At 45.6% G+C, this 17,951-nt stretch overlaps 1 protein-coding gene across 2 annotated transcripts in view; it reads right to left on the reverse strand.

The window, feature by feature from the left end:
- ZRANB1 (zinc finger RANBP2-type containing 1) overlaps positions 1-239 on the reverse strand; it is a 40,837-nt gene extending 40,598 nt beyond the window's left edge. The window contains exon 1 of one of the 2 annotated variants that reach the window (XM_032115977.1): positions 22-239. The gene's annotated coding sequence lies outside the window, so the exon portion shown is untranslated. The remainder of the gene's footprint in view (positions 1-21) is intronic. The other variant, XM_032115976.1, reaches the window with a different exon arrangement.
- Positions 240-17,951: the final 17,712 nt, after the last annotated feature.

The raw sequence follows: 17,951 nt of genomic DNA on the forward strand, positions 1-17,951 counted from the left end.
GTGAGCGCCCAGGGGCTTTACCTCTCCGCCGGGATCCGTCCCTGAGGAACACGCTCGGAGCACTGGGAGCCGCCTGCGCCCCGCGCCGCCCCCCCCCCCCCTCCCGCGTTCCCCCCCCCGCTCACGACATGGTCTCTCCCGAGGCGCCGCGGCTGCCGCGACCGCGGGCACTCCCACTCGGCGCGGCGGGGGGGGGGGGGCTCTGCCCGCGCTCCTCTAATGGCGGCGGCCGGAGCGGCCCAAAGCAAAATAAACCCCCGCACGGCCGAGCCGCACGTCAGCGCGGCCTGCCGCCCTGCGCGCCACCCATTGGCTGGGCCCGCTCCTGCCTTCCGCCAATCGGCGGGCGGCTCTTTGCGCAGAGCGGTGATGTCATCGCTGCCGCGGGGTGTCGCGCGCAGGGTGGGCGCCAGGGGGCGCCGCCCGGCCCGGCCCCTCAGGGCGGGTCCCGGGGGACCCTCGGGAGCGGTTCCGCGCTGCCCCTTTCCGGCGCTTCCCGGCCCTTCCCGGCCCTTCCCGCTCCCGTTCCCAGACATCCCGCTGGACCCTTCGGCACCCTGCGGCCCTTCCCGAGCCAAACGTGCGCCTCAGTCGCCGGCGGCAACGCGCGGAGCGTGTTAGTAGCGGAGAAGAGAGCATCCTCCGCATGGCTCCATATCCACCGTGGTGCGGAGTACATGGACATCGGAGTTTCCTGTGGGAATAATCCCTCAAAAAACCTCCTTGTGATGGCTCGTGGCCAGGCAGCAGCCGTGGAGAACGACGCTTTGTGTTCAATGATCTCAGAATCACTGAATCACTGAGGCTGGAAAAGACCTCCGAGATACCGAGTCCAAGCTGAACCCGATCCCCACCTTGTCGCCAGCCCAGAGCCCTGAGTGTCACATCCAGTCGTTCCTTGGACAGCTCCAGGGATGGGGACTCCAAACCTCCCTGGACAGCCCCTTCCAATGTCTAATCACCCTTTCTGTGAAGAAATTCCTTATAATGTCCAACTTGAACCTCCCCTGGTTGCAGCTTCAGACTCTGTCCTCTATTTCTTATTGACTCTCAGGAAATATTTTGCCATGGAACAACTGAAGGAATTAATGGGTGGGAATCCAAAATCCACCAGGTGCCATGGTCAGGTTGACATGGTGGTGTTGGGTCATGGGACGGACTCGATCTCAGAGATTTTTTCAATCTAAATTGATTCTGTGAAATAAATTTTCAATATTTCCTCTGCATGTGGATACCAGCTGTTGCTGACTCGAGACAGCGAATGTGTGGGATTGGGGTTCAGGATGTCCACCCTGGCCGGAAGGATGCATCCAAGCAGCAAAGTCCATTCCTCTTCTGGGAAGGAAAGACCAGCAACAACAGCTCTGCCAGCCCTTGGGTTCAGTCCTTGTGCTGGCTACACAATATTTTTTTTGCTTTCTACTCAAAAATTGCGAGTCTGCATCTTCCTTAAGCTGCCCTTGTAGGCTCACTGACAGAAAATGTGTGTTTGTCCACATCCTTGCTTTTCCCTCATGGGTTTTACATTGTTTGATACTTGATTGGTTTTTTTCCCACTGCAGTTACTACTTTTTATTTCAGGCTTTCTCAGATATTTTAGCACTTTCTTATTTCCATGGTTTCATTCCCCATTCCCAGACTCTCTTAGATAATGCCTTGGGCTTGGTGTTGCATTGGGAAACTCATCCGGGACCAGCTGGATCCATCCCTTCTCCCTCAGTCAGCATAAAAGAAAAGCACCTGAGATGTTCCAGCAGAGCAGTGCTAGAGAAAATCCCTTTGTCCAACAGGCAAACAACCAGGACTGGAGTCAGGACAAGTAAAATGTAATTACTTATGGAGACTGAAATAGAAATTTGTCTTCATTTGTAATTAAATTAGTTCCCTATAAACATCAAGAATTGTTGCAGGGGGAGGGTAATGTGATTTCTCTCTCCCAGACTAATTATTTACTAAATTCTCTTTCTGACTCCACTGAACAAGTTGGTGCATTTCTCAAAACACAGCAGTAGAAAAAGGGGGACAGGTTTTTTTGTTTGTTTTTTTTTTGTAATAAGACTTGGATAAATCATGTAAAAGAAATACTCCTTTTCCTAAGGAATTGTACCATCTCTGTGCTTAGAAATCATCCAGAAAATGTATCCCTTGCTCTTGGCATCTAGGCCAGATGATGGAAGAGCTGTTGGGGTAAATCCTAAATGCTGCCCCAATTGTACAACGGGGGAAATTTCCAGAAATAGTTGTTATAGATTAGATTGAATAAAAATATATGAAAATACAAGGAATATCATAGAACCATAGACTCATAGAGGGGCTTGGATTGGAAAAACATTATGACCAACTGAAAAAAATTCCAAAGAATTCTATGATTCTAAGAGATTTTAATCTCTGCACAGTTGCTCTGCAGAACAGAAGCATTCTGAGTAGTGAAATGGGTCCCTGGATAGTAGTCAAAGGAGAACACATGTTAAAATTGAATTTGAAACTATTTACCAGAGCAAAAGCAAATCCTGGGCTGCATCTCCCAATTACCTGACATTTTTGATGTTGGTGACTTTATTGTTAAGGCCATGTCCTTGGCTTTAGCTCAAAAAGCTGCTGGTGTCTCCTTCCAGGTTTACCTTGCGGGAGTTTGCCATTTGTTCTAGACTTAAACAATAAAATACAAGAGGAATGACCTTTCAGCAGTTTAGAACATTGATATTTGCACATATATTTTATCCAATAAGAGCTTTCAGACTTCTAATTTGGAGACAAATCAAAATCTACATGACTTGATAGTCCAGTCCTCAATAGATTTGGTATTTGATCTTTTTTTCTTTTTTTTTAATGTCAGAAAGATAATTCTATTTTTGTTAGAGGTAGCAGAAGTTGTAAGCAAGTACTAATTTCCTATATCCCACCCAAAATTTTCATTTCCTTTCACCAGTTTAAGGAGAAATTTTAACTCCCTAGGAAGGAATTTGGAACAGTCATACTCATTTGACAGCTAGAGCTGTTATTTTGGGAACCTTCTTTTGCAGAGCTGGATTTGCTCAGGCCTTGCAGCTCGTGTGCCTTCACACGGAGTTGTACAACTACCCCACATGCCTCACAATAAACCCACGGCAGAGCCATGATATAAAAATATCATTTGCACATATATGTCTTCCAGCTTTCTTTTTTCTGCACTTCTCAAACATCATAAATCCCTGTTCTTGTAACTCACCATCTTCCTCAGCCATCCCAACTCCAATCTCCTTTCTTCCTGCTGCTCTAGAACAAGAACTGATAGTAAATCTCCTTGTCAGAGCTCACAGATTTGATAAAACCCAAGCAACGTCCACAAATGATGTGATTTTGCAGGAATATCCAGCTGAGAACCCCCTTGGTTCCCACTCCTTGTCAGCCTGGAGCTGCCCCACCAGCCTGGAACCCTTTGTGCCTGTGAGGTGTGAGCCTTGCAGGTAGCCAGCGAGGCAGGTGGCTGGGAAGTTCCCTTCTTTTTCTACAAAGAATTTATACATTTAGGATTTTTTCGGCGCAACCCTGAGTTGCAAATTGCCGCTGTCCCCTATTAAACACGAGCGCTTTGCCTTACAAGATGCCCTGATTTTTTCTGTCCTGATGCTCACTGTTAGTAAAGGCCTTTTCCATCAACCCTCCCTGACGTTTCTGTTCTGATTCACCCTGTTAATACCCGAGCAAATGATACCCAAAGCTATAATTAGAAGGCAAGCGTTGAAACATTCCACAGGAGCGCATTTGTTACATGTAGTAGCTGGGGGGATTCAGTGACACAAAATTGTGCTTCAGGTGAGCAAAAAAAGACAAAACCCTAATTATTGTCTGCTGGCATGAAGTGATTTTGTGCTGCAGCAGAACTACCTCAGCTTGAGTGCAAAGATTACATCTAGTTAGTGATGTCTAAGTGCAGATCTTGCTCTTATGTAATTCTCTTTACCCTGGTAACTCCTCGCTCTCAGGCAGAGCGCCGGCTCCCATTAGGAGACTCATTCTCATCCAGGAGCAGGGATGTACGTGCTCACCAGATGGTTATTTCTCACTAGCTGAACTTTGAATATGCAGAACTCCCTACTCAACCAGCTCCTCGGATCCTGCGCTTGCCATTGCTTTATCCTGTGTTTTTAGGAGCAAGGAAGGTTTGCAACACTTAGATAAAGGGCGAGGAATAGAAATGCACAAAAATCCAAAGGAAGCACAGGTTTTGGATTGAGAACAGGATGTTTTAAATGGTTCACTGATTTGTTACCAGCTTTCCAGCCTCTGAGTCAGCCTGAGCCTTCACACCCAGTAAATCCCATCTTTGTGGCTCCTTTTCTCATTTTCATTTGAATCATAAAAGTATTCAACTACAGCTAGATCACTATCCCCCCATCCAGGTAAGAATGAAGTCAGAGGAGGCTAAATCACAGAAGCATGGAATGCCTTGGGTAGGAAGGGACATGAAAGAACATCCATGGAGCCAGCAAGAGACCCCTCACAGCTCTCCAAGTAGTCAGTGTGTGGAGGTGATTGTTTCAGGGACACAACAGCCAGGAAAGATAGAGAATAAACAAATCTACCTTGGAAAAACTCTGCAGAAATATGTCTAAAGTCTGTTCTGAGTTGTTACCTCCTCACTCTGAAGTATATTTCAATAGCAAAAAGAAAAAGGTTCAAAGTGGAGAGCACTTGAATTGAAAGCTTCCACATTCTCATATTTTTCTTGCTTTCTCTCTGGTTCCACATGGAGCAGAGGAAGTGGGTGAAGGAGTAAATCCGTTGAGATGGGGCTTTCCAAATGAAGGGTTTGAGCCCTGTGATTGGGGAACCTTAGAAACTTCCCTCAGCTGGGCAGACCTTGCGTAGGTGAAGGAGTCTGTGGCCAACAGAAAGGCAGCACACGTGGAGAAAAACGGGACTCTGGGAGGCAATGGGGTGGCTGTATTCCAGCACTCAGTGTGGATCTGGAGACTCCACGAGACTGCAGGAGCTGCCCATCCCAGATGGCGAGCACAGCGTGGCTGCCGCGGCTCCGAGCATGCATCAGCAGGTCTGTCACAGCGCAGGAATGCAGGGGGGAGGACAGAGAGGAGGAAAAGAGAGAGGGAACCGAGGAAAATGTGAGACAGGGTGTTAAAAACAAACAGGAAAGGAAAATAGAACAGGAAAATGCAAAGAGCTCTTTGAATGCTCTCTGAAAGTCATCAGGGATGACAGTGACAAGTCACAACGCAACTCTAAAAGGACACAGCAGCCTGAGTCCCTTCAGGGGCATGTAAGACATTTGCAAGGACTCGAGACAAAAATCCATTATAAAAATGGACTGAAATCCATAAACTTACTGCTGTACAGAAATGCCAGGCCTAAATAGCCTGGATGGCTCTGCACAATGGCCACTGTCTTTCTTGCCCTCACCACTGACACTTTTAACAACCACCAACCCCCTGGACCCCTCCAAAATGCTTCTGGCAGCAGAAAATGAAGTGTGGGGTCAGCATAACACTTGACTCCTCCAACTCTGGCAACTGGGGCTGGAGGAGATGAAAATACCACACTATGCTGCTACTGGTTTTGATGCTGGGTTAGGCAGCCCCCTCCTCTGACTCCTGGCTTTTGTGAGCCCCCTGATGGCATCACCCCTCCCCAAATGTATAAAAGCCGTAGATGCTAAACCCAGTGGCCGTGGAGATGAGAGGCAAAAACTCAGACATTTTTCTGCTTTAGGAGAGCCCAGTACTTCTCCTGTGCAGAAGGCAGCATTATCAGGTGGCTTTAATATGGCCCAAATTCGAGCCCAAGCTGTTAGTGGTCGGCAAAAGTGAAAATGGGATTTATTATAAATAAGGCTGTCCAGGAGCACATGAGGCAACAGAGAAGGGACGTTCTGTGTCTGGTTTGCAGAACACAGTGCATCATGCCCAGCATAATCAGCACCAGCTAATCAGATTATTTGATGAGCCAGAGGGAGCAAAATCTATCTTTGAGTTGACGTAATCCACCAATAGACTGCTTAAGGACTCTGGATATTTTCATTCTGTGTCTCAGAAGCCTTTCCCTTACCCATTTATCGAGACTTACCCTTTTTATGAGCAAATCTGGGATTAAACACAGACAGCTCAAATAAAAACCAGAACACAAACCAGGTAAGAGTGAGATTCCAACAGAGCGGTGCCAATTGCCACACTACTGGCTCAGCAGGATGGTGAAAGGATATCAGGGTACTTTAAAGCCATTACTGGAGATCTTGGATGGTAACTCAAGAGGATAAGGAATACACAAGTCTGGAATTAAAATGGGGAAAGGACTTTTTTTCTGGAACATTGTGAAATTTTGGATGAGATTTTTGTTTTAATTCAGGCCTGGCCTGATCCATAAATTCTTGTTACTTTAATATAATTTAATATATTTTAGAAGTGTGTTCTGTAAAAAATCTGTACCTTCTCTTAGCCTTCTTCATCACAAACAGGGAGTTTCAACAACTGCATAAAAAGTAGCTTTCCATCTTTTTCTAATTTAATCTTGCAGAAAGCTGTCTAGCAGGGTACCTCATCATGCTTTGCCTTATTTACAGATACAATGAGGGGAGCAGTAAAATAAATCATTTTTAAAACAGATTACTTTTCTGGAAGGACAGTTCTTTGCTTTTATTCCTAACTTTAAAAGAAAATAATGTAGTAATTATAGCTTGAGCAACTATTGTTTACTTTTATCAGGCCTCACAAAAGCTGCTGTGCCTGCCTTCCTTGTATGTTGTGTTAAAAAGATGGGTAGAAGCAGAATAAAATAATTGCAACAGAACATTGCCTGGTATCACTGTCTCCCTCCCACTGCACAAAGAGATGCTGGAGCAAAGCTGAGACATTTATTGAGCAGCAGGAGGTCATTAGCTTGTTGTCAGTCCTCTCTCCATTGACAGCTTGACGTGGCTGTCTGGTAGGTAAGCTGCACTGTAAACAGGCTTTTTGTAACACACATTTCTGCTCTCATATGAAAAATATGTTTGCTGTCTCACAAATAATCCTTGCCACCCTGAGAAATTACAGATTTTGTGTCTCAGGAACTTGTTGCTTCAGTTTCCCAACCACACGTCTCAGCTGTGTCTGAGTTTCTCTTGCCTAAGCCCTTTGAAAAAAGTTTAAGCTTCAAAAGCTTCCACTTCTATGAGACAGTCAGCTCTAGAGCTGCCCATGTCCAGGCACAGCTGTAAATTTACAGGGCTTTAACACCAAAGGACAATTTAGAGCATATATTGGGGTTGTGTACAGCTGAAATTGCTTAAATATTACAGCGACTTAGATCTTCTGTAGAGGTCAGTGTGGAAATACAGCTTTTTACCGGCTAGGCTCGTAGTTCAATGCCTTAGAAAGCCTCGGGCAGCCTAGAGAGGTAGCACAGACAATCCAGCATTTCAGTAGCTCTGAAAGCAGCAAATGGTAGCTGCAAAGCTGATACCACCAGCAGAAGCAAAGAGGGAGAAATATAGCCTTCGGTTTGCCCAATTCCTGCAATTAGAAGCTTTTGAATAGAAACAGAGACAAGACATTCGCAGAAGGGATGCAAGCCGAAGAGGGCAGGCCCCCCTTGGGCCCTTCTTTTATTGGGAGAAGGGGAAAGGTGAGGACTGGGGGCGGACCCGGGGTGACTGGCCAATCAGACACTGCTGAAGAGTTTGAGTTACATTTGGTTTTGCCCGCGCTTAGAACAAAGGAGTCAGGAGCACATGGCAGAGGCAAATCCTGGCTTGTCTTGGGGAGGGGGAAGGGATGCTCGGAACAGGCAGCAACAGGTCTGAGTGAGGACTGAGGATCAGAGAATTCAGGAGGATACTTAACTGAGGAGGAAACGATTGCTGCCATAAGCCAGCCAGATCCACGTGTAATCATTTGTCTGCACATCTTATTACTGCCCAAGCACCACGACAGCAGAGAGCCTGAGTCGCTGACTTAGCTTTGCCCAATGCAATTCAGCTTAATCAATAAAACCAATTTTACAAAATTACACAAAAGTTTGAGCTCCTGCTGGAATAATCGGAAATTGGTGAAGCTGCTCAGTCTCAGGAAGGTCACATTCCTCCACTGGAGGTGGAACCTTTGAAATCCTTGGCCGGGAAGGATCCATGTTCTTTTCTTCCTGAGTATGGCTTTCACATAGGCCAGTTTTCCCAAGACTTCCCGTGGTTCCTCTCTCTGCCAAGTCAACTTTTACAGTCAAGGGGCCTGTGCAGACACCAAAGGCCCAGGGAGAAAGTCCAGATTTGGCCCTTTGCTCACAAGCCATATTTCATTGGTATAGAAAAATCGCATTACATTGGTTATATCAGGAATGTTTATCATGCAGCTGATCATAGAATCATGGAATGGTTTGGATTGGAAAGCACCTTAAAGGTCATTTGTTCCAACCCCCTGCCATGGGCAGGAACACTTTCCACTGGACAGGTTGCTCCAAGCCCCGTCCAACTTGATGCAGATGAGAGTGCAGGCTACCCATGTCGGAAGCAGAAGGCTGTTCAAATGAATGGGGCTGATCACTTGCATCAAATTAGGGAGCTTATTTCTCAAATGGAGCCCAAATCTGTTTGGATTAGAGCTTTCCAACCACTCTGCCGAAGAAACAGAAGTTCTGCCTGTTGATTTCTCTATTTTCGTTTTGCCTCTGATTCGCGAGTTCTTTTACTCGGAGTTTGCATTAAAAGGCAGAAGACGCTGAGTTGTTCTTCTAATTTGATGTTTATTAATTCTTATCTGTAGCACAGCTGTACAGAATGTGCCTCTTAAGTTAACAAGGTGGAAATGGCCTTGAGTTCTAACTTCCAAAGCCATTTAAAGTCCAAACTATCCAATCATGGAATGCCAACTAATTTATTTTTACTTATAATCCAATAATTAATTACTCATGTTCTGCACTGCGGGTTTTTTGAACCAATACCAGAACACCCAGATTTGTGAAGAAGAAGGAGGAAAGAAGAACTAATCCACATGCAAAATCCTCCATATTGTTACTATATCCCATAAACCTAATTTTTCTACATCTCTGCATATTTCACCCCGTGATATAACTTTAATTGCACAGCAACAATCTCAGTGCTATTACATAATCTGGGAAGCCTTTCCCAAGGCCTCAGGTCAAATGCAGTGTGCTTTTGAAGATCATTGCCTGTCAGCACTGAAAGGCTGAAGTTCTCTGAACCCAGGATTCCAACACTGCCATTTCATTTTGTTGCTGTTTCTCTTATCTTGCCATCCTGGCTTTGAATTTTTGCTCTCTTATTCTAAGTACACGTCCTGCCCGATTTGCTTAATCTTCAAGAGTTTTCACGGTGTCCTCAGGCACTCAGGGAAGAGGCCAAGTGAGCTGGGCTTCCCTCAGAGCACACGGCTCCAAAGCTGAACTGTGTTCATTTCTTGGCTGTCTTCCTCTCACATCAGAGAATATTCCAAATAAAGCCTCACTGGTGTTGCTCAGAATCAAAATAGCTTCATCTTATTTAGGTTTGATAACCCCTTGAGAAAAGTCCCTTGGACCTTGGCTTCCCCTTAGAGCTGTTGACTGCCTTGGCATATGGTCCTGTTAGATCTTCTCAGTTAAACACTGTTACATCACAGCTCTGTCAGCTGTCAGTATTTTAATGTTTTTCTTGGAATGTTTGCTTCCTGTCCTAGACCTTCTGCCTCTAGAGCCAAGTGATTAAGTTAGAATCTGAGTTTTGATTTTCAAAGGAGATTTCTAATCCTCAAAGCAGCACAGAAAATCATAAAATGTCGGCTAAATAAAGGGTTCAGAAACTAAAAGCAAAGACCAAAAAAGAACCACAAATATCGGTTCCTAAATCTCATTATTAAAAAATATAATTCCAATGTTTTGGAACGAAACAAACCAGCTGGTTAATTTTTTTTTCCCAAAGTTTTTGACTGCCAGTTTCAGAGTGCAGAAGGCATTTCTATTTGTGCCAATGCTGGATCAATATCCCAGCTCAGTTCAGAGGGATGAGTAGATTTGCTCTCACCCAGAGCTCACTCAGGCTGAGTCCTTACATCTGAAACTAAAAATGGACTTCCTGAAATGCACCAGGGAAAATAAGGACTATTAGCATCTTGGTTCTGGGTGACATTTTGGGTAGATATGCTCTGTTTAGCTAATTTTCCTCATCTAGCAGAATACCTACATATTCCTTTTCTTTCCATACCCTCGGGCATTGCAGTTGGATTCATGGCTGCAGCAGCTCATTCCAGAGGTGACTGTGCCAGAGCTGTGCAGGCTACAATACTTTTTTGTATTTGTAGGTGTTGCCTGCAGATTTGCAGGGTTTTGGAGCTAGATGTGTATCAGATAATGCCACAAATCACAGAGGAGCAGGCTGGAAGGCACCTTAAGGATCCTGTGGCCCAGCTTTTCTTGCCCAAAGCACAGTCTAGACAAGATCTGCTCAGATCAGGGCCTTGTACCATTGAGTCTGAATCCTCCAAGGATGGAGATCCCATGGCTTCTCTGAGCTCAGTTCCAGGGTCTGACTGATGCTGGTTATTCTTTTCCTGATAGGCAATCTAAGCTTGCCCTGATCGTCTCCAAAACATGCACACTCTGCCTCTTTTCAAACCCAAATGAAGTTTAATTGAGTCGGTTTTCCTTGAGAGATAATGTGACTAGAGAGCATGAAGTCCCAAGTTTAGTGAGATTGTGTGAATTGAAAGAGATTATGGATTAGAAACACAAGCCATTAACCTAGAACACCAAGAACAGTTTTGGCTTCTTTTTCTGCCAGCCTAATACTGGAAGGACCATGACAAAAGCAATTTAATTTATATTTCTCATCCAAGTTTATAGCTAGAGCTGATTAAAGCTTCTATTTCTTTTCTGCTTCAATTTTCAAAGTTCTAAAATATTTAATTCTACAAAAGAGGTAATGAAAGTAATGAAAACTACATAATGAAAACTTGCCAGAAAAATAAAAATGGAATTTAAAACAAAAAATATCACAGAAATTGGGGCTTTTGTAATTTATCCAGAAACCCTGAAATTTGTTCTCCAAAGCCCTGTGGGATCTCCTAAAGTCTCTGGTGTCCAAGACAGGGAGCGAGGCTGGTTTGGATGTGGACCCTGAAGTGATGGGGACGCCTCATTGTGACATGGGGCTTCTCCAGAGATGCCCTGCATCAGCTCCAGGTCATCTCCTGGTCATGCTGGCAGACTGGCAGCACTTTTAATGTAGCTCAGAAACCTGCTGGAACTCCTGAGCTTGTGCAAACCAGCTTGGTTTCAACACACCAGCATTTACCACAACGTCTGCATTTTTGTAAGCTGTCCAGCCAGCAACATTTCCCATCTAAAAGGAAGAGTTTCACTTCTCATCCAGCATCCACCTCTCCAACAGCCACTTGCCTGCGAGCTGCTCTGAGCTGTCCTCTCTTCTAAAGGCGAGGAGAAAGCAGCACCTGCAGCTCACCACACTCGAACACATCTCGGAGCATTTCACTGCATCTGAACTAGGCTAAACAAGTTACCTCCCAGGCACACTGACCCCTCTGGGGAATACAAACACCCTAGTTCAGACTACACTCACATTACGAAGACCTAATTTAGTCCTGATGTTTTGAGATGCACATACAAGCTGCTTTTTACAAGGTCACCCCCAGCAGAGACGAGGAATTTTTTATTATTAGCGTGGAGACCTTGAGTTTTGAAAAATGCTCTTGGCTTTCATCATGATCTGCATGCTGGTTTTTTCCATCTTCCTTGCATTAAATGGTCACTAGAAAAGGCTGTAATTTATGCAGCACTCCTGACAGTTACCTCAGGGGTTCTGTGCAATGAACCCCCTTCATTTTAAAGGCTCTTTTTAAATAAATGGTCTCAAAAACACTGTGCAGTTTTAAAACTGAAAAGACAAGGGAGTTTACGTGGTATAGAGGGAAACCTGTATTTGGTGACAAATTAAAACATTCGGCCACAGAAATGATGGCTAAGAGAAGATGAAGAAAGAAATGGTAAAACAACGTTAAAGGAAGATGTTTTGCTATTTAGACACATTCTGTCTCTCTCCTTGAATAGAAAATATTTTAAAGGTGAGTCCTGACCCTGATTGTCCTCAAGTGCTAATACCAAGTGCTTAGACAGGAAAATGATGTCGATCTGCCAGTCACTAATTGCCCTTCTTTGTGGTTCCCATTTCCTTGGGTGCTCTGTTTTTCTCCATGGCTGTGACAACTCCTCCCACACCAGAGGAAATATTTAGCTCCCATCTTCCTGTGGAGTAGCAATTTCCCTATTTTCATAACTTAAGCCTTCCCCACCGAGCAGCTGCAGTGTCTGCTTGAACTGTGGAGTATTTATCTTGTGGAGGTTTTTCTAAGTCCTGATCAAATTATTTGAGGGGAAAGATACCTACAACGTCCTAAAGAACAGCTGTTCCTGACAAATCAACCCCAGGAAACATTTTGTCTGTTTATCCTATGAATTGGCAGAACATGGGCTGCTGTATCCTGAAATATTCTGTCATCTCCCATTAAATAAATAGGGAACTGAACAGTTCCTAGCTACGGATCACAAATGGAAGTGGGAGGAAAGCAAACATCCAGTTTAGCTTTCACCTCAGTGCGTTGCTGGTTCCAGTTCACCTGAAGTTTCTCAAGAATATCTGTAGGAAAATAGGCAAGTACCTAGTGGGGCTTTTCTTTTACTGCACATCAATTTTTCTGAAGTGCTCACATCCTTCCTGTCTAAACTTATACATTCTAGATGGATAAAGACATCTGTAAAATCGGGAATTATTTTCCAAGCTCTGCCTGGCCAGGGGCCAAAGGAAGCTGTGTGATGTTCAATCTTACATTTATACAGTATGGCATGAAAAGGAAATGTACAGGGGAACTCTAAGGGGCTCAATCAGCCACTCCTCAGGCTGTTTTTCAATGCTGTAACACAGAAATCTTTCCCTTCAGTTAAAAAAAAATACAAATATATGTATATATGCTTTATTTTGGCACTGTGACCTTGGGGGTTGTGAGTTTGGGGTTTGGAGGCTTTTTTTCCTATAGGATTTCTAATGATTTCTAATGGGAGCAGGGATTCCTGACTCCTGCATCCATGATTTTAGCTTCAGGCAGGGCAGCAAGGACGGGCTCTGCTCTGTCAGTCTGGTAATGAACAGTAATGACAGACTCTAAGCTGTCATAAGAGGATATGACCAAGCCTTGTTTGGGAATGGAGAACTCAGTCACGTCTGGTGACAGCCAGGATGACCTGAGGGAAGGGATCTGCCCACAACAAAGAGCTTTTTGCCCAGTCACAAATAAAACTGACCCCTCCACATGATGTTCCCAGCTTCTCCTCTCCCTTCAGCATCCCTTCTCTCTCCTGTTCCAGACCAGGTGGTCAAATCTGGATTAATTTTATTTTGTCCTAAACACGTTGTTAATTCTGTGTTCTCACTAGACCACAGCTTGTGGGGGGAGGGAGAATTTTAATCCTGGTAAGATTTCCCACCCTTTACAGATTCCCACATGGAGATTGCAGCAGCCTTTGTGCAAGTGTTGGAGCTCCTGCAGGCTGTGGCATTTTGGGGAAGCAGTGGTGATGGATGAGCCCTGAAGGAGGAGCTTTCCTGCCCAGCCTGCCCTGGGACCAGGCTCAGTCTCTTCCCTGAGCAGCATCCCCATTTTTGTTTTGGAAGTCACACTAATTACAGAGCTATTGCCTTCCTCATTTAAGCAGGCAGTTAATCCCAGTGCTGTTAAAATCCCAACATTTCCAGCTTCCCTCAGGAACACTGAGTGGCTGTTCATGGAGCAGGCTCACACCACGCTGCTTCTTCTGTGGTGACATTGGGCAAGTGACAAACACTGCACGGTTGCTATAAATTCATATTTTGCTGCCCTCCTTCCCTAGGAGACAGGCCACGGCAGCCTGGGACAGGATCTGTGCTCCTGCTTCCTCCTGTGACAAAGGAGGTGCCACAGGAGGGCACAAGGAAAGTGAGTCATTCCTCTGATCATTAATTAATTAGTGTCCTGCTGCTCCTCCAGGCAAACCAAATAGATTACACAGGGCAAAATTGACATAAACAAGTAGAAAAATCTGCTTATAAAGGAACTTGGGAAGACATTCAGTCCCAAACCTGCCAGAGCTCCAAAGAGCAATCCAGTCTGCTCTCTTTCCAGGATGCTCTTGGGTGCTTGCATCCATTCTCCCTAAAGAAGGTGGGGTTCCCAGATTAAAGGATGCACAGAAATTACTCTGTCTGATGAGATAAGTGTTTCTGCCTCCAGCCCGAATGGGTGAAGCTTTTGGGTCTGACTAAACCAGCCGAGGTCACCACCTCCCAGGAGGTGCTCCGTGGCAATCACCACATTGCCATCCCCAGGTTTCCAAGGCGCCTACCTCCCGCTGCAGAGAACTGAGGGAATCGGGACAGCATCATTCCCATGGTCGGGAGCCTCCAAGTTTGCAGAGACCACCAGGAACAGAGCACTCTGCTCTGTCCCACTTCCCTGTGCTCGAGAACTGTGTCTTTTCAAACTAACTCCAGACGGACACAGGTGCACTTTGAAAGAAAGCCACTGATAAAAGCCAGTCTCATCTGGATTTGTGCACTTGCTTGTCTCTCAGCATTCCTTGCCTTGGACAGCAAAAGCAGCCTGTCAGAATACAGCCTTCCCTGGTGTTCCCTCTGTACCCCATCCCAGAGCCACCCCAGAGGAAAAAACTTACCAGAAAAGGCAATATTACTAAAAAAAAAATAAATATTCCAGTCTCTGGAAAGAGAAAAGAGAAATCTTCCAATCCCTCTGATCAGAGAAAATCTGTCTGGGGCTGGGCTCAGCCAGAGAGTCCCTGCTTCCTGCCCTCCCAGTCTCTCCCAGCTTCCCGTGCCTCTCCCCAAAGCTGCTGGTGGGGGAGGCAGAGCAGAGCCAGCAAATGATGCTCCCCAGAGCGTGGGCTGCCTGCCAGGGAGCACTGCCAGGTGCTTGCTGTTTAAATTGCTTAATATATTGTATTAAACAAAGATCGATATCAGAATCATGGGCTCCAGCCCTGTCTTGGAGCGTGAGCTTGTCCAGAGCACACAGCATCCCACCGCAGCTGTGCCAGGCACAGTCAGGGATTCATGGACCTGTCTCCTGAGGCAGATCCTGTTGGTCACTCTCCACCTTATCCCAGCCAAAGGGCTGGAGGTGTTGAGAGCACAGAGAGCTACTGCTCCTAAAGTGACCCTCTGCAAAGTCTGGGTGTGCTTTTTACTGACCTCAGCAGGGAAACAGGTAGGGCAACCCTATGATCTCCAGCTGCCTGACGATGGAAAGATCTCAAACCTCAGAGAAGGGTGAGGAGCCCCAGACCCACCCCACCAAGGCTGTGGGAGGTTGGTTCATTTTGGGGCTGATGGATAAAGCCACAAACTGTGCTGTTAGACCCCATAAAGGTGAGGTCTGTCACACTTCCAAGTGCTGCGGGCTCAGGTCCAGGCTCTAATGGCTTCATTGTTGTCGGGTTACAATGGGCTGTGATAAAATCTCCAGCTCTGCAGAGCATTTCCTGGCAGGGATTCAGAGCAGCCAGCACACCTCGATTCCCGAGCTGCAGCAGAGCACCCCGTGGCCATCCACTGTCTCAGCATCCAGAGCACAGCCACCACATTCCTGTGCCATTTCCAGGTTGGCAGTAGCCACATAGCACCAAGGATGGCAAAATCTGTTCATTAATAACTTGTCCTGGGCCTCTGAGTGAAGGATGATGTGCTCTACTTGGTAAGTAAAGTGTATGAGGTCTCACAGCTACACTGGTTTATTAATTTGCCTCATTAATCTAATTTCCTACACTCTTTTGGGAAAGATTAAATGAATCATATGTGGGCATGAAAAATCAGTGCAGGGGGAAGAAACGAGGAAGTCTGGCACGAAAAAAAAAATGAAATTCAAAATTCATTAAAAAACACTGGATAAGTGTTTGTGGTGACCAGAAGCTAAATAACAAATATTTGTTATGAGGAGGAAAATTCCCCCATCCTCTGCAGATAGGTGGGAAACCCTATGGAAACCCCATGCAGGGACTGAAAATAAGCAGAATCTAAAGAGCTGTGTGAAGCTGAGGGCTTCTGTGGTACACTCACATTTGTGCCTCTGTCCTTTTGTTTTCTCAAGTATAGATATGGCTTTGCAAGGAAAAAAAAAACAAAATTACAACATGTGAAAATCAAAATGCTCAAACAAACCTTGTGGGTAGGTCACCACAACCCCTGGTAAGTCAGATGTGAGATAAACTTCCCTTGTTTACCCCATCAGTTATGTGTGTGCTCAAGGCCAGACAATACTTTGATATTTTCTGGAAGTCAAACTGAGGGGAAATTGTGCTTTCAGATTTTCAGTAATAAAAATTTTCCAAAGTAGCATATTTTAGCAGAAACTCTCTGAAGTACGATGGAAGCTGTTCTCTGATGAAGAGCTTAAAGACAGGTTCCAAGTCCAATTTACCTGATTTAGAGGTGGTTGAGACACTTGAGAGAGAGAGAGTTGAGTTTCAGGATTTAACCCTTGACCACTCGGAGGCATTGGGAAGACCCAGAGCAGGGCAGGGTTTTAGGGATTCTCCCAACCAGGGGTTAACCTTTGCTTTGTGTAAACGGGAATTTCTAAAAACCTCATGCAGGACATGAGAGAATAAATTTATAGGCTGAGCCTCCCTATTTCCTTGCACAAAACAGGCTCTCTTTTAGCAGTTGTTATGTTTAGCTGTTTTGCATGACTGAATTTCCATTCCCTAGTGGCACATGATGTCCCAGCTTGGAACTGCCACCAGTTTGAGACTTTAAAAGGACTGCTCTCTCCTAGACTTCAGAGATTTCAAATTATAGCTTGTCAGATAACTCCCACCCCTCGTCCAAGTGGCAGATCAGTAGTTTTTCTCCCTTTTCTCCAATGTAAACCCTTGGAACAACCCTCTGAAAAGCACCAGGTCCTGGACTGTCCCCACAGAAGGCAATTAACCCAAGACAAGGGTCAAGACCTGGTCCCACCTTCAGGATTTAATAATCCTTTCATCATTATGACACTTTGAAAGTTGTTAACTGTTTGGTTCATCTCATTTTCAGAAAGTTTCCAGCCAGGCTATCTGTCTCATCTAAATGGAGCATCACTGTCATTTCTCACTCTGATGTCTCAGAGGTCATGGACCATGTCAGCTCCTGCTGCAGAATATCTAATCCCTGAAAATAATTGAAGGGGACCTTTCTGAGACAGTCCTTTATCATCTGGAAATGTGTGCATGGGATGAAGCACTCCTCAGACCCCATATTCCAAAGCAAATGATAGAGGATTAAACAGCTCAGGTGACCAACACAGTCTTGCCAGGAACAGAGTGGGGACACGGGGACGATAAACACTCCATAAACCAGTGAAGGCTGCAGCTCCACGTTCCTCTGGCTGGCAGCTGGAATGATTGCCAGCATCAGCACAGGCCGTGTGGCTTCCAGTCCTGCCCTGCCACTGCTCCATGTGGTGTCCATGTCCCCTGCCATCGTGTCCCCAAAGGCTTCCTGCCACCCTGGCACCCTTCTGCTTCACTCTCCCTTAGCTGTCCCATTTTCTCCCCCTAGGAATAAACCACATTTTTTTCCTGGAACATTTTTAAGGCTTTTGATTTGCAGAGATCAATGTTTCCCCTGCATGAAGCCAGAAGCCTGTTTAGGGGTTGGCTGTGACAGGCAGGAATGTGTTTATTTCCAGGTGGAACCGATGGGATCCACCACCCCCTGCCTCATGCTCGGTGTTTCTCTGCAACTGCACCAAGCTGCAGCTTGAAACATGGGATCTGCCTGACTCTCCCAGCCTTCTGTGAGGGATTTTAGTGTTTTCTTCTGGTTCCCTGCTGAAGCAGCAGTGGGCTGGGTTGCTGGTCTGCCCAGTGAGGGGCAGGCGTGGTGCAAGGACTTGTTCAGACTACCTGTGGAATTTGGGGACAGAGGGGATTGATGAAGGGTC

This window comes from Corvus moneduloides, chromosome 8 (genome assembly GCF_009650955.1).
Source record: "Corvus moneduloides isolate bCorMon1 chromosome 8, bCorMon1.pri, whole genome shotgun sequence".
Classification (NCBI taxonomy): domain Eukaryota; kingdom Metazoa; phylum Chordata; class Aves; order Passeriformes; family Corvidae; genus Corvus; species Corvus moneduloides.